Raw genomic sequence first — 16,499 nt, 5'->3', positions numbered from 1 at the left:
AGTCTGGAGTGGCAGAGCACGAACTCACATTCGTGATTCTGGGAGTAAAAAATCTACCCCCTGTCCCTGACCCCAGGCCAGTGGCTTTGCTCTGTACATTAGCATCATACATGGAGCTTTCAAAAATGCCGTGTCCAGATGTCAGCGCTGACCAATCAAATCAGAATCTCTGATCTTGTTTTCATCCTCTCTCCTCCCCGCCCCTCCCCACACACACACCCTCTCCCCTTCCCAGGAGCTTGAGAACCACCACCCTCTAGACCACAGGTGGAAAGGGCTTGGAGCCTGACTTCCTGGGCTTAGTTTATTCCAGACTTAGCCCAGGTGACCTTGGGCAAACTGCGTCTACACCTCTGTGCTGCCTCAGTTTCCTCATCTGTCAGATTGGATCTTTACAGTCTTTTTTGTGTGAAGATTGAATGGGATAATCTGTGCAAAGCTGGTGGAAGAGTGCCTGGCACGACATCAGCTTTAAATAAACGCTAGAACTAATATTGCTATTATTATTCTTTGCTGCATAGCTCAGTAGCGAGCCCGTCCCTCTGTGGCCTCAGCTGTGCCATCTGTGCAGACACGGTGGGGTGGACTGCCCGGCCTGAGACGTCGCCCAGCTCTGCTGTGCTCGGATCGGTGACAAGCGGGCTGGGCCTCAGGCCTTCTCTGCCCGCCCCCTTCCAGAAGCCCAGCTCTGCCCCTTTATGCAGGGGCTGTGGCAGGCAGGCAGGCAGGCACGTGCAGGGAGGAGAGAGTGCTCGGGTGGGATGAGTCCAGGCTCTGATGGCGGTGTTGACGCCTCTCCCAGCCGGGGTGTGCGGAGCTGTGTGGAGAGAACATCTTCATTGTAAGGTGGCGGCTGACGAGGCTCCAACTGCCCCCAGAGAAAGGCGGGAGGCCCTGGGTGGAGGGCCTCTTGGAAAGGTGGGGAGCGAGGAGGGGTGGGAGGCCCTGGCAAGAGTTGGGGTCCCATGCCGGCTTCCCACCAGCGCGCAGGGCACTTAGTGCCAGGCCTTGCCACCAAGCACCATTCTGCACCCATGTATAATTCATGCTCTTGTGTGCCAATCTGTGCCAACTTTAATTAGCTTCTAACTTTTTGTCATTCATTTTGCTATGAACACCTTATAAATAAATAATGCGAGGGGAGCGGGGAGTGGGGCAGGAACGTGAGGGAAGGAGCCCGGCTCCTTAGGCCTCGTGGGGGAGGGGTAAACTTCTAAGGCGGGGGAAGGGGGGTCCAGGGAAGCCATCGCCCTTGGGGTGACCTTGGGGCCCTGGACTCTGCAGCTGGGGGGCCCAGCCCACCTTGTTCTCCTTCTAGCCTCGCTCCTTCACAGGCTGCGCTGAGCCGCCACAGCTGTGCCAGGCTCCGAGGGCCCACAAACCAAGCTCAGGAGCACACATGTGTGGTTTATGGTGGCAGGCTCTGCCCTGGGAGAGGGCCAGCGGGCTGGGGAAGCCGGCAGGAAGCAGCGAACAGCTTTCACCAGCTCAGGGATGGGAATTAAGGGGGGGGGGGGGTGGGAGCACACGGCTTCATTTCAGGCGGGGGAGGGAAGCTGTCAGGAGGACACCCAGAGGAGAGGGGCGTATGTGCTTTAAAAATAATAATGGGCCCGCGTGGGGAGGAGAGGCTTGTATGGGAGCGCTGTTTTGTTTTCACAGTTTATAAAGCACTTGGATTTGTGTGTTTTTCTCTCTCACCCTGAACAGCAACCTTGGGAGGTGTTCAGGGAAGCGGGAGGCTGTCCTGTGCGTCTAGTTGAGGAAATGGAGGCTCAGGCAAGGTAGTTAAGACCCAGGTCCATTGATCCTGGTCCCAGGAGCTCTGGGTCACACACACACACTGCCTCATGGCCGTCCCCAGGGAAGGAGGCGGGGGCAGGGAGCTCCCCGGGGGGTGCTGGGTGGAACCCAGGTGATTTCATAGGCTGGACAGGTTTGAAACAGCAGGTTTGGATTCCCTCCCTCTTTTCTTCTTGCCCTTCTTCCTGCCCTCCCACCCGCCCTCATCATGGAGCGTGCCAATGAGCCAGCTGATCACTGTCTGGGGGATACCAAGGAGCAAAGGGGATGTCCCTTCCTCCAAGATGCCAGCTCAGGGCTACCCCTGGACCATGCACTGTCTCTTCCTCTCCATCCTTTAGCTCATCATGCTCGGCCATTATTGTGCGTCTTCCCCTCCACGCCCATCCCATCCCATCCCCCTCCACCGTCAGCGTTGCTTGCTGTGTGAGCCCCAGGCCCCAGGCCCCGGCATTCAAGGTCCTTCATGGCCCAGCCTTGCTCATCGACTGAGACGTGTTTCTCACCTCTGCCCAGTGGGCCTTGGCCCGTCCCAAACGCTGCGCTGCCTGCTTGAGGCCCCAGTGACTTTGCACACATCCAGTCCCCTGGAGCTCGGATGCTCTTCTGGGTCTTATCTTTCAAGGCTTGCTTCTTTATCACACTGGCCCACTCTCCTCCAAGTCCCAGGTGCTTGTGGGAGGGGCGAATGTTTTCTAGGGGAAGGGAGGCGGGGGAACTCTGAGACCTGATGGTGGACAGCCTTGAAATGCTTGGAGGGATGGAACCCCAGCCAGGGAGAGAGGCTAAAATTCCTGGATTAACACCTGGAAATGGGAAAGGCGCTGGTTCAGAGGAAAGAGGCCAAGTTCTTTCCCCAGTCTGTCCTGCAAACACTGCCATCCTGCCTTTTGCTGCATCGTGTGCAGGACAGGACTGCTGTTCACCTCCAGGTTCCAGACTGCCCGGCTCCCACAGGGAGCGTCCGCACGCAGGGGCCCAGCCCTGAGCGCATGCTGCTCCCTCCGCCTGGAATGCCCTCTGCTTCTGCTGCCCGGGGAACGCTGGGCATCTCAGCAAACCCCAGCTCTGAGGTCTCCACATCCACGCAGCCTTTCTGGGCTCAACTTCTTTGAGAATCCAACACCTGCTCTCCTTTGGGCCACCTCTGGCTTTGCCACCCTTACCTGGTTACATTGTAATGGATTTGTATGTCTGCCTCCCTCTGGGACTTGGCCGCAAGGACAGGGGCTGGAAGTTAGTCACTCATCCCTGGGCCCTCAGTGTGTGCGGCAGACTGGTTCCTCTCCTCACGCTCCCCTCCTCACGCCCCTCTGCCTGCTCTGTCTGTGTCACAGCAGGGCGGACCCTGCAGGCTGTAGTCTCCAACCTCCTGGGTCTGCTGGCTTCTGGCTGGGGTCAGCCAAAGGGAGGGACCAGAGGGCTGGGGACCAGAGGGCTGGAGAAGGAGAACCCAAGGTGCCTCTTGTGCATACTGGGCCTAAGCAGTGTCTCTGGCTACAGTGTTTCTGGTATTTTCAGCTCCCATCAGCAGGTCCAAGTCTTTCAGTACGTGACCCAACCCGGCAATTCTGCTTCCTCCTCTGCCCCTCCAGCCTAGGGGACGTGCAGTAACTTCCTGCTGTCATTGAGCTCTGGGTTACCTTGCCATCCTCTGTTTGAATTCTCAGCCTTTTCATCACCGTGTGACCAAATTCACTTCGGATGTCATGTCTGTTACACACTCAAGAGTGTGCACCCTGAGGGACACCCCACTTCCTATCATAACACAGCGTGGGCACTTGACAAATGCGTGTGGGATAAAAGTGGCAGATAGAGTCCTGTCCACAGAGCATGGTGCCCACATCAGAGGAGCTGACGGGCTCTCTGAGCTCAGCACCATTTTGTTCACATGTAAAATGACTGCACACGGTTTGGGGAGTCAGAGAGAGACGGTGGCAAGCCAGGAAGAAAAACGATGTTGGGATTTGAGGAACTTTAAAGAACACTTCATCTAGCACTTTTATTTTATGAATGAAGAACACAAGGCCAAGAGAGGCCCAGCGTCCAGCCCAGAGCATCCAGCTGGAGAGTAGGCTATTATTCAGAACCCGGACCCCACTCTTGGCTCCAACACCGTGTCCAAAAAACAGGACTACCTGAGCCCTGTCCCACCTTATCGCTAGTCCTGTCCCCCCTCACGCTTCAGACTCACATGGCCACTGGGCTACTTACCATCTGCATTCAATCACTGCGCAGGCCTCTCACACTCAACGTGTCCCAAGGGCACTCCTGCTCATCTTCCTCTGGTGCCCCCAGTCCTCCGAGATACCATCTCAGAGAAGGGCACCCTGCCTGTCCACTTCCATAAGCCAGAAATCTGGCGGACTCCTTGATACTTACTTCTATCTCACCCCACAATCACCCCATCTCCTAATTTTGTAGATTTTTTATCTTCTGAATAACACATCTCTCCACTTCTATCAATACCCCAGTCCAGGTCTCTGTTACTTGGAGAGTTCAACAGCAAAAAGCTGTGAGCACCAATCGGGCAGGGTAGTGTGCCTTCACTTTGTGTGTGTGTGTGTGTGCTGGATGGACATGTTAATGTTCCACTAAAACTTTATTTATAAAAATGGGTAACATAATGGATTTGACCTGAAGGCTGCAATTTGCTGACCCCTGATCTAGAAGTTTCTGGCACATAGTAGATGACCAGTAAATATTTTTAATTGAATTGGTCTCCTCTTACCATCTATTACCTCCAAATTAATTCCCCATTTTTCCAACCATGAATTAGGTCATGACATTCCCACCCCTCAATCTCCACCCCAACCATCTGCTTCAAGGCTTCAACTCTTAGGATAAAGACCAAACCCACATTAAAGCCAACGTGCCCTAAATAGCCTGCCCCCTGCTCCCACTCCAGCTCTTCCACTCACTGTCCTCCCACCCGCTCAGCATTCCAGCTGTTCTGTCTTCCTTCCCTCCCTTACACGTGCCAGCTCCTTCCCACTACAGCGCCTTGCACATGCTGTTTCTCCTCCCTAGAACCCCACACTCTTTCCATTGCTCATCCTTCGGGTCTCAGATCTTATCTCCTCCAGGAACTCTTCCCTGATCCCCTTGGCCTCATACCCTTAAAGCACTCTTTTCCCCATACTGATCTGGCTGTAATCTTACTGTTTTTGTGTTTCATTGACTAATGTCTGGTTCCACTAGAGGAGGTCCATAAGGTACAAGGACCAAGACTGTGCTGTCCCCATGTTCTCAGAACCTATTTGAGGTAGCACATATTAGCAACTAAGAATGAATGAATGGATGGATGAATGGTAAAGAATTAGAGCTTTGAAGTTAGATACCTTCTAGGCTCAATACAATGCAGACAAGTCACTCACCTCCCTAAAACCTGTTTTCTTACAGTAAAACCGTGATTACACAGGACTAACCAGGAAAAAACTGTTGAGGTAGGTGAGTTGAGGTGGGAAAAGTCTCAGCCCAGAGCCTGGCTATTGTCAATATGCTGATTGCAACAGTAACAGGTCCAGAAATCCTGTCCTATGAGAAACAGATAAAAGAACTCAGAACGTTTAGCCTGGGGAAATAAAGATCAATCAAGATCAGGGAAGTCAACTCCCTGAATAGGACTCCTTCTGAATCCAGTGATCTGGAAAAGTCATGAGGTTCCCATCACTCTGGGGGCGCAAAGAGAAGCTGAGAGACCGTTATTCAAGGTGCTGCAGAAGGGATTCCTGTATGTGTGCCGGTGCTCAGGTGACCTCAAGGATAATTTCCAATTCGGGGTCTTCCTTGTAAGCACTTGGAGGCATTGTGAGCTCAAATGAGGGGCAGAGGGCGCAGATGGGAGCGCACATTGGGGCGAGCAAAGGCAGCTGTTTGAGGGAAGCTGGGCCAAGCAGCCCCATGGACTGGAGAGCGACCAGGTTCCCGGGCCGTTGGGCGTTTGGAGATTTCGAGAGCAGAGAGGGGGCGCTTAAAGCCAACAGATGGCGCAGGCTCACCTAGGCAGGCCGAGCTGCGGCTGGCTCGCCGGCTCGGTCTTCCCGGGAGCGTTTCCCTGATCCGCCAGAAGCGCGGAGCGGACAGGAGGCTGGCCCGGCCACCACCCCTCTCTCCGCTAGTCCCTCTCCGGGACCGCGGGGGGCCCAGCGGGGCGCCGCTCCGGCGAGCACCTGGAGCCACTTTTGCGGGCTTCCTCCTCCTCGTCCCTTTGGGGGATTCGTCGAGTTACCACAGCAGCCGGTGCCATGACATCGGCAGAGGGCAGCTTTGCCAGCGCTGAAATATTCATGCCCTGAGCGCCCGGCCGGCCCTCCCTCGCGCCGTTCCCCGGGGTCCGCGTGGGTCCCCGGCGCGGGGCGCAGGGATCGGATCGTGCAGGGAAGGGGGGGGGGGTGCAGGGAAGGGGAGCGCCGCAGAGGCACGGTCGGCGGGCGGGGGCGGGCGAGGCGGAGGTGAGCAGGAGCGTCAGGAGGCGGGGTCTGGCGGCGGGGCCGCGCGGGGCGGGGGAAGCGAGGGAAAGTTGATCGCGCACTTGAGCGGCGGCGGCGGCTCCGGAGAACGGAGAGCGGACGCGGCGCGGGCTGCGGACGCGATGCTCTGCGGGGAGGCGCGTCCGACGGCAGCCGGGCGCTGAGCCGGCGGGGCGGGGCGGGCGGCCCCGGGCATGGGGCGCGGGGGTGCGGAGGCTCGGGACGTTCGGAGCGCGCCCCGCAAGCCCGAAGTTGCAGCGAGCGAGCGGCCGGCGGCGAGGAGCGGACGGCCCTCGGGGACCCCGGAGCGGCGGGCGCGCCGCGGATGAGCCTTCGCGCCAGCGGCGAGACGCGGCGGCGGTGGCCGGCACCCCAGCAGGCGGCCCGTGGGGGCCGATCCGGCGGCGAGCGGAGCCCGAGGCGCGGCGCGGCGCCCCTGCACACCCGCACACGGTACCCAGAGCCGCGCACCGCGCTCTCCCTCCCCGCGCCCCTCGCCTTCCGCGCGCGGCTCGAAAGTTGGAGCCGTGGGGTCGCGACCGCAGCCGCCGAACCCGCTGTTCCCGGCGCGGCCGGCGCCCGAGGCAGGCGCCCGGGGCCTCCTCTCACCCCCGGCCCCCGGTCCCGCGCCGGGCTCTCCGGGCTCGGAGCCCGCGGCCAGACGCGCGGCAACTTTGATTCCCGGGAACTCGGATTCCCTCCGCGTTGGCCTCGGGAGGACCGGCACTCACTCCGTTCCCTACCCCGTTCCCGGACCCGTGGACACCCGAGCGCTTTGCTCTCCCCGCCTCGCGGAGGATTGGGGTTTGGGGTTTGGGGTGGGGAGGATTTTGGGGATCAGAGGGCGTCGGGATCCCATCCCGTCCGTTTCTGCGCTCTGGGTCTCCATTTGGGCAGTGGGGTGGGGTGGACTGTGCCTCCACCGCGGACGGGCTAGGGCGCTCGAGGGACCTAAAGTCACGTAGCTCTTCCCTACCCTCCTCGCCTCTCGGTGCCAGCCAGAGACCGACCCCAGAGGTCCCTGCAGCCTCCCCAACCCGGACAGGCGCTGGGAAGGTGCTCCCCTCTGGAGCGGGGAGCCCCGTGCGGCTCACGCTTTGCTTTCCTGGTCCCCCGGCAGGGCAGGCCCGCCTGGGGCGGTGCTGGCTGTCCCTCCCTGGCGGCCTGCGCTTCGGGCTCTCCTGCAGGTCAGCCTGGGACGGTGCGGAGCCCGCGAGTCCCAGCCGGCGGGCATTCGGTCCCTTGCTTTCCCAGGCTCTTGGGCCCCACCCCAGAGGGGGCACCCAGAGCCTCTGTGCCCTATAAGCGAGATTCTGTGCCCTCGCCGCCGGCCGCCGCCCCTCTGCGACCCCAGCGCCCAGCCCTGTGCTGCCAGCAGCCCACGGGGGGACATTAGCCTTTCCCGAGTGTTAGCACCCGCCCCCCCCATCCTCCCCACTAATCCAGAAAGCAGCGCCAGACTCTTCTATGGACTCTGCCCTTTCAGACCAGAATGGGCACAGACCCTTGCCTTTTAGCTGCTTTGCAAGCGCCCCCACTCCAATTTGGGGATTTTGAAATAAGCAGAAAAGGCACATGAGGGTTATGCGTGTGCGTGTGCATGTGCGTGTGTGTGCGTGTGCATGTGCGTGTGTGTGTGTGTGTGTGTGTGTGTGTGTGCGCGCGCGTGTGTGTTGGGTGGAGTCAGACCCCTGCCATCGGGAGGAATTAGGCTGGGCTGAGAGAGCCTGGTTGGGACCAGGTGTGAGATGCTGGTGACTCCGTGGTGGGGAGAGCTGGCGTGGAATGAATGTTTGGTTCCTGTAGGGGTAGGCACACCGGGACCAGCACCAGGGGGTGGGAGACCAGATGTCACTTCTGGGAGGGGCTGTCTTAGCTGGGGGGTAGGAATGTTTGGTGCTATTACAGGGCTGGGGCGGGTAAGAAGGCAGAAGGTCTGCTTGGTAGGAATCGCGAGAATCCTGTGGCCTGAAGACCCCGCCTAGAGAGAGAGTGAGGGGTGTGGACCCGGGCTCTGCGGTGGGCAGTGGAGGCGAGCATGAGTGGGGGGGAGGCCCAGCACTGGCATCCCGGCCTTATCTGGGCTGGGCCCCTTTCACATCTGTCTTGGCCTTTCTGACCCCAAAATGGCGGGGCTGCTCACATCTGCTTAACAAAGGGCTTAATTTGAGGGTTCTGTTGGCAGATGGTTGCCTCCCAAATAGCTTCCCCACCCAACAAACTGCCTTCCCTGCAGTTTCACCATTTGAGATTCTTTTCTCTGAGCTTACTGTTTCAAAGGGCACCTTTCTGAGGTCCTAATTTAAAGTGCCCGCACTTCTGGGAGGTGAGGCCTGGCTGCTCTGAGGGGGGCCTGTGGCCACGGGAGCAGCTGGTGGCACAGGCAGGCTCTTGGGCCCCACCCCAGACCGCTTGAGCCGGAATCCGTATTTAACAAGATCCTGGAGCGGTCTGTTTGCTCAGTAAAGTTTGGGAAGCCCTGGCCCACACTGCCTTCTAGGGAATGAGCATTCCAATTCCACACCCACTAGGTCGGAAGGGCCTTGAATACGGCAGTGGCTGAGAATGGAGGGACGAGAACCAGACAGGCGCTTCTTTCTTCCGATGGTTATGCTAGGGTTGGGTTGAAGTCCACGGCTGTCAACCCTCAGGGCTTTCCCCCGGTGCTGGAGGCATCTGTGTTTTGGGGATTTTAAACAAATTCACATAGATTTAATTCCCGTGCAATTACAACCTGGTGGTGTGTGCTGCCTACGGGCTGGCAGGAGGCGGGCAGAGGGGGCCTGGGGCTGGGGAGATGCTGTCCCTTAAGGGGAAGCAATTGAGTCGCTGTCTTCCACTTCATCTGTCCCGCCCAGGTGGGCAGGATGACACCTCTCAGTGCCCACAGGATTTACGCAAAGGGAGCCGCATAAATGCTAACGGGAGAGAGTCCACATGTGGGAGGGGACTGACCAAGCCTACTCTTTAATAAATAAATAAATAAATAAATAAATAAATGTATACATTTTTAATAATTTTAAAATTTTCAATTACAGTTGGCATACAATATTATATTAGTTTTAGGTGTATAATCCAGTGATTGGGCATTTATAAACTTATGAAGTAATCACCCTGATAAGCCTAGTACCCATCTGACCATATTAGTTATGACAATATTATTGACTATATTCCCTATGCTGTATCTTATATCCCTGTGCCAAGCCTACTCTTACATCCCAGCTGGCCGGAGAGCCCACTTCTGCTGCCCTGGGCCCTTGGGAAGCCCCTAGCCCCAACACAGGAGGAGGATGCCAAGGCCTGGTGACAAGTCACCTGCCTGGTCCTTGGGAGGAATAATGGCAACTACGGAGCCATCAAGACTGGCCTGAGAGTGGAGACCTGGTGGGGCCAATGGTGTCACAGGTGAAAGGTCACGGCATGCCTCAGATCTCCCAGCCTTGCCCGAAGAGGACCATTCTTCCCCGAGGCTGGCCTCTTTGCCAGGGAGAGGGTCAGCCCCATCAGAGTCTGGGGTGGCAAGGCAGAGATGTGGGAGGCCATGGACCAGCAGTGCTCATGTGACAGCATTCCTTCGCCAAGGAGTCTACGCTAACTAGGTTAATAAGCATCTTAATGTTTTCTTAGCCCCCAGTTTTAAAAATATTCAGTGTTTTAGAATGTAAAGATGGTTTTTAATGTTAACTTCATTGCCTTTGAACGCATTGGTTTCAAAGTCAGTTGAAGTGTTGTTTTTTTTTTTTTTTTTTTTTTTTTTTTTTTTTTAAATAATTTCTTTTTATTTTGAGCCTTGATTTGAGTTTTTCTTGGCACTGGGGCAATCCTGTTTGTCCAGTATTATGTGAGCGAGGCCATTCACAATTTGGACCCTTCTCTGCGGGTTGTTTTAGGATGGGAGTGTTTGGCCTCCGGTAGAAAAGAAGTGGGGATCCGAATGCGTTCTTCGTTGCCCAGCCCCACACACCTGTGTGAGGCGTACTGACGCCGCTCGGGTCACCAACTCTGGAAACCTTCGTGCCACCTGGTGGGTGGGTGAGGTGGCAGCCTCCCCAGCCCGCGCCTCCCTCCCTCTCTGTCCTTCCATGCTGCTTCTTAACGCTCTGTAGTGGCCTGGCTCCTCATCTGGACAGTGAGCTTCTTCAGCACCAGCTGTATCTTATTCCTTCTTGCACCTCCAGGGCCCGCCACACTGGGTGAGTGGGTGCTCCATAAGTGTTGACTGGCTCAATGGGCTACGGCCAGGTGATAGTTCCACTCCCTTCTCTAGCGCCATCATTCACTGGTCACCAATCTCAGGGCATTTGGTGTGCCTATAGCCAGTGTGAGCTATCCATGTCGGTTCCTTCCAAGACGGAGCAAGTGCTGTCCATCTTGCCATATCCTGGGCTTTTGGAGTGCCCACCTTTAGAGTAGAGGTCTCACCCTCTCATGCCCAGGGGGCCAGGAGGCAAATAGAAGGCAATAGGGAGTGGCAGGGACGACAGAGAAGTGAAGCAGTGAAGCCGCGCAGGCCCCATAGAAAAGGAGCAGCTGTAGGCAAACCCACCCATGTGACAGAAGTCAGAATGGTTGCTCTGGGGCATAATGACTGGGGGATAAGGGGTGCTTCCGGAGTGCTGGAAATTTCTATGTCTTGATCTGAATATCTGTAATAGCAATATGTGATCATTTGTGCAGAAGAGAATTCAGAAAAATTAAATCATTTATGGGCCATATTTATTTTGGTTCGGAATGAAAATAGCTTTATAGAATCCCATAGGGCAGAAAATGCATATTCTTACCAACTTTATTGGCCAGAACGGTATCGGTGAGAGACTTGGCGTATTTAAGAAGTAGCCACATGGAGACAGCTTTCTAGTCTTTCACTGTGAAATTTAATCTGGCTCTGGCCTGGGGAGTGGGGCGGGCTGCGGCTGCTGCTCCTTGCCAGGCTGTAGATTTGGGTCTTGGGATTCATGCTCTGGAGGCTCCGCCTGACCTGGGCAATTAAAGTCCGTGTAGCACTGTGTATCGAGGAAGGGAATGGGAATATCAGAGATCTGTCCTCAGCCTCAGGGGCCTCAGGCTGTGTCACCAAGGAAGACACAGCAGGCTCAGAATGAGCATTCATATTTTTAACATTTCCTTTGCATAGTCTTGGTTATTATGATCATAAACCCAGCCCCTTCGTGATTTTTCTAAGGCAGCTTGGAAGCAGGTGGTGCTAGGACTGAACACCAGTTCTTCCACTCTTGAGCTCAGAAGCCATGTCTAGCATGTGGCCCAGGCCTTGGTTTTCTCACCTGTTAAATGGGAATAATTTTCAATTACATCATAGACTTGCTGTAAGCATGAATATGATGAAAGTTGTATAGGAAGCCCTTTGTGCAGTACTGGTACACAGCACAGCTGCAGCATGTCGTAGCTTTTAGTATTAGTCTTTTGATGGAGTTCTGTGTTAGGTACATTGTATTCTAGTAAAGGGGTGAAACCTCCTATTGTATAGAGCTTGACAATCTATAAGTTTATAAATTTAATTCTTTCTGAAGACATGTGTGTGTGTGGGGGGGTGGGGGTATGGCTGTGGTTTTCCATTTTGAATTAGTCACTAGCAACATTTAAAAAGTAAAATTTTTTGCACAGAGATCTAGATTTATGACATCTGACTAGACCTGGCAGTGTTGGGCGTATGTTCCCAGTTGGCAGTTGTCGGTCGGGGCTGCATTGTAGTCACCCTTTTTATTTATTTCTATTTGTATTTTAAACATTCTTTGACTTGAGGATTATATTAACACAATGAGTTCCAATAGACCTTAAATGAAAGGGGTGAATTTCACATATGCATAAGCCCCTGGAACTGCCACCTGGGTGGAAATGCATTCCGAGCATCTGGCAGGCCCCTTCGGCCCCCTCCCCGGCGGTGTCACCCCACATCCAGAATGGCCGCTCTTCTGACCCCATTCAGGCTCTGTCACACACAGGAGTCTGGCCTGCAGTCCTTTCAGATTTAGGTGCACCGATGCCTTCAGTTCTCCATCGTTCTCACCATTCCCTGTGGCCTCACCTTTGACCTCGCTTTACTCATTTGCACAACATCTTGCCCCCTTTAGTCACTGGAGTTTGTGACCTCTATTCCAAGGGCAAGAAGCATCCTTAGAGACTGGCTAGGTCTACCATGCTACACGTGGAGAAACTGAGGCCCGGAGTCAGGGTGTGAGTGGGCTTCTGCTAGGCCCTGTCCCTGGGTGACTTTGGGCCAGGGTGGTGGACAGTCAAGGGCAGAGCTCCGCTCTTCCTGCCTCAGCATGAGGTGCGTTGAGGAGGCCAGGCAGGCTTGTGGCTCCTGGACCGCAGCCCGGGGCTGGATCTGCAATCACCTCACCCAGCGCCTCCCGCGGGGTCAGCCTGAGAGGGATGGAGTCTTTTCTGGCCCGTGCCTTCCGGCGATGCGTCTTCCCCACGGCAGGCTGTTAGCCGCACGGCTTTCCTCTTTAAGGGCCATTCTCCATGTGGAGAGGACCTGCGATGCCATTTGTGACAGGGCCCCCTGCACACCACCTTGATTGTGTCTGCTACTGAAAGAAGGCTGTAATTTGGGAGCCGGTGAAAGCAAGAGAGGGAGGGAAGTAGAGGGGAAAGCAGGAGAGAGAGAGAGAGGGAGGAAAGGGAGAGAAACAAAAGGGGTGCCTGGGACCATGTCTGGGCATCCATTTGCATCACTGGCTCTGTCTCCAAGAAATGCTGGCTTTCCCTGGCCTCCCAGGGCTCTGGTCAGGGTGGGCTGCCCCCACCCCCCACTTCAGACCCCTCTATAGCTCTGCCCTGCTCCTCTTCTGTTCTCCAGAAGCTTCTAGAAGTAGAGCTTAGCCTCCTCCCCAGGCTTACCCACAGCTTTGCTATTCTCCAGCTGCCACACCCCTTCTCTGGAAGGAGGTTGACCTTGACCTTTTCTTTGGGGGCCAGGAGAGCTGATCTCATCTTTAGGAACCAGCGGTTACGGAACCCGAGGGCCTCTCTCCGCCCCGCTGCAGAGGTCTGAGGCTTTGTCTTGGCGGGAGATGCACGGATGGGCTGCCACTGGGAAAGCAGCACATCCTGGGCACCAGGCAGGCGGTCCTTCCAAACTCATCCTCTTTGCTTCTCAGGCTCTCGAGTCCTCTGTTGGGGAGGCTGTTCCTGCAGCCGTTAGACTGCGACGGTAGTGAGCAGCACCTGTGGCCCAGGCTCTGTCTAGCTGCTGGGGATCCACGCTGGGAGTCACAGCACTGCTGTCCAATAGAAAGCCACAGCGTAGTATTAAATTTCTTAGGAGCCACTTTAAAAGAGTGAAAAGAAATAGGTGAAATTATTTTCGATAATCTATTTTATTTATCCCCAGCATGTCCAAACTACGATCATTTTAACATATCGAATTATTGAGATATTTTGCATTCCGATTTTGGTATTCCGTCTTCACAATCAGGTGGGTAGCATGCCTTCACAGCATGTCTCAGTTTAGACTCAGCCTATTTCAAATGCCCAGTGGCCACATGTGACTGGTGGCTGCTGTGTTGAACTGGAGGAATAGATAATAAATAGACACTCAGGGCAATTACAGAGGGTCATGGGAGCTGCCTCGGAAAATGCTAACGGTGGGAGATAGAGTGGTTGGGGGAGGCCCCTCGGAGAAGGTGGAATCGCCCTGGCGGGGCCAGGAAGAGGAGCGGTGAGGGCCGGAGCCCTGTGCCCACAGGCAGCTCCTCCAGAGACCATGCTTCCCCAGCCTGGGCACCATGTCCCCGGTCCACAGGAGACCCAGGCAGGGCCCGAAGTGGATGCAGTATTTTAGAAAAGCACTTTATCTCCGGGGCGCATGCCTATGTGCGTGTTTCCCCATCTCCGCACACTTTCTCGGAGAAAGATCAGCAGGAAGTTCACCTGGCACTGCTTTTTACACCTGGAAGCTTTCCAAGCAAGAAGGAGGTTGGCTGGAAGGTCATGGAAGCAACATGGGCATTGGGGTAGTGCTCTGGGGGAGGGGGTCTGGCCTGTCCAACGTAGGGTGCCCAAGGGGTCTTAGCAGACCTGGAGGCCCATCTCCTCTCCTGGATGTGGAGTGGGAAGAGGACTGGGAGGGGATCTGGGGCTGGGAAATAGTGCCCCTGGGCAGAGGGCTCTGCGGCTGGTACATGCCAATCTCACGTGCTGTGCTGTCTGGACTTCACCTGTGACTCACCTGGGCCAGGGTCCACACCAGGTGGCTGCGGTAAGAGTGAGGTTGTGGGCAGGCACTGTGGCGAGGTGCACATGCTCTCCCTGTCCAAAGGGGGCGCCACTGCTACTGTGCTTGCCTGTGGTTCTCATGCAGGTATGTGGCCAAACACTTTGATTTTTCTTTTTCTTTTTTTTTTAAATTATATATTTTATTGATTTTTTTTTTTTTTACAGAGAGGAAGAGAGAGGGATAGAGAGTTAGAAACATCGATGAGAGAGAATCATCGATCAGCTGCCTCTTGCACACCCCCTACTGGGGATGTGCCCGCAACCAAGGTACATGCCCTTTACCGGAATCGAACCCGGGACCCTTCAGTCTACAGGCCGACGCTCTATCCACTGAGCCAAACCGGTTTCGGCAAACACTTTGATTTTTCAAAATCATCTAGAAATCCAGATTTTAAAAAAATACAAAATTTTCTTACTTTAAATGTTAGCCACGAAATTCAAGTATTTTAAAAAAACACCACGAGGATATTCACTGATTTGTCAAACACTGATGAAGCCTTTACTGTGTGCCAGCCACTGTTGGAGGCCCCGGGGTCTGTCAGTGGCTCCTGCCCTCATGGGACGTACATTGTAGGGAAACGCTTCAGCAGGCTTTGGGCCATGGGTGACCGGGTTAAGTATGACTTCTATCACAGACTTAGAGTGTCAGGGCTGGCAATAACAATGGCCAGCATTTATTAAGCACTTACTGTGTGTCAGGCCCTGGGCTTAACACATCACATAAAACCTCCTGCTTTGTCCCGACAACAACCCTACTCGATAGGGACTACCGTCACTTGTGCTAGTATTTTACAGACGCAAGATCTGAGGCACAGAGAGGTTAAGCTGTTTCCTCAAAGTCACACAGCCTGAAGGTGGTGGGGTAGAATTTGAGTCAAGGCAGTCTGACTCCGTAACCTTCACCTTGTTCTTCCCTCTGTACTGCACTCAGAGAAAACCAGAGCCACCTCCCTGACTGTGCAGATGGAAACTGTGCCCAGAAAGGACACGTGACCCACCTCAGGTCTGCACAGAGGCGGCGACAGGGCTGAACTTTCCATCCGGGCCTGTCACGTATGTTTAGTGCTGCCGGACTCACCTGCGATGGACTCTGGGCTGGGGTTGGTCATTCGGATGCCCATGGCGCCCAGGCATTGAAGAGATGGGGCTGGGCGGAGACTTAAATATTCACGGGAGTGGACGAGGGGGACATGGCACCAGCTGAATAACTACAGGTCATCTCCCCCGACCAGGCTGCCCTCACCTGGGCCGGCCATGTACTCTAGTGCCCTCTGAACTTGCTTGGACCTGGGTCCCACCCAGACCCTTCAGTCTTCCCACCGGTAAAACTAGGGGGTCGAATGCAATGACTCCTACGATTTAATGCCAGTCTCGCACCGTTCCCCCTGCTATTGGCCAGGCTGGCCAATGAGCTACCCTCGGTCTTCCGGCCAAGTGACCTCAGCCTGGATCTGGGCCTGGCCTGAGCACCTCCCTGGAGGACCAGACTCACCAGATGGGCCTCCAGGTTGGTGACCGCAGGGGGGTGTGAGGCGGGAGGCATGTGTGACGGTGGAGGGACACCCTGACAGGCAGGTGGAGACTTCGGTGGCAGTCCTCGTGTTGACTTTTCTCCGAGCCACAGTTTTCTCGTCTGTGAAGGAGGGGGAAAGCCTTCTAGCCAATCCAGTGATTCAGGAAGGAGATAGAGGATTGTGCTTGGCAAAGTAAATTGTGCTACACAGAAATCCAGTAAGTAAGTAAATAGACAGATGGCTGGCTAGCTACAGTATTACTATGGATTGTGCGCATCACTAGGACTTGACCTGTGGATTTACAAGATGTGTGCAGATAGATATTTATTTTTTTAATTTTTATTTTAAAAAAATATATTTTATTGATTTTCCACAGAGAGGAAGGGAAAGGGATAGAGAGCTAGAAACGCCGAAGAGAGAGAAACATCGACCAGCTGCCTCCTGCACACCCCCTACCGGGGTTGTGCCC

The 16,499-nt window shown here is 55.1% G+C and overlaps 1 protein-coding gene across 1 annotated transcript in view; it reads left to right on the top strand.

Moving 5' to 3' along the window:
• Positions 1 to 6,590: 6,590 nt before the first annotated feature.
• The window catches only part of LOC311632903 (cadherin-23-like), a 299,605-nt gene continuing 289,696 nt past the window's right edge, over positions 6,591 to 16,499 (top strand). Inside the window, exon 1 of the mRNA XM_084904920.1 lies at positions 6,591 to 6,728. The gene's annotated coding sequence lies outside the window, so the exon portion shown is untranslated. The remainder of the gene's footprint in view (positions 6,729 to 16,499) is intronic.

Source organism: Pipistrellus hanaki, assembly GCF_964339955.1.
Source record: "Pipistrellus hanaki genome assembly, chromosome: 14".
NCBI lineage: Eukaryota > Metazoa > Chordata > Mammalia > Chiroptera > Vespertilionidae > Pipistrellus > Pipistrellus hanaki.
The sequence above is the reverse complement of the archived record's forward strand: the minus strand, read 5'-3'. Positions and strand labels throughout refer to the sequence as shown.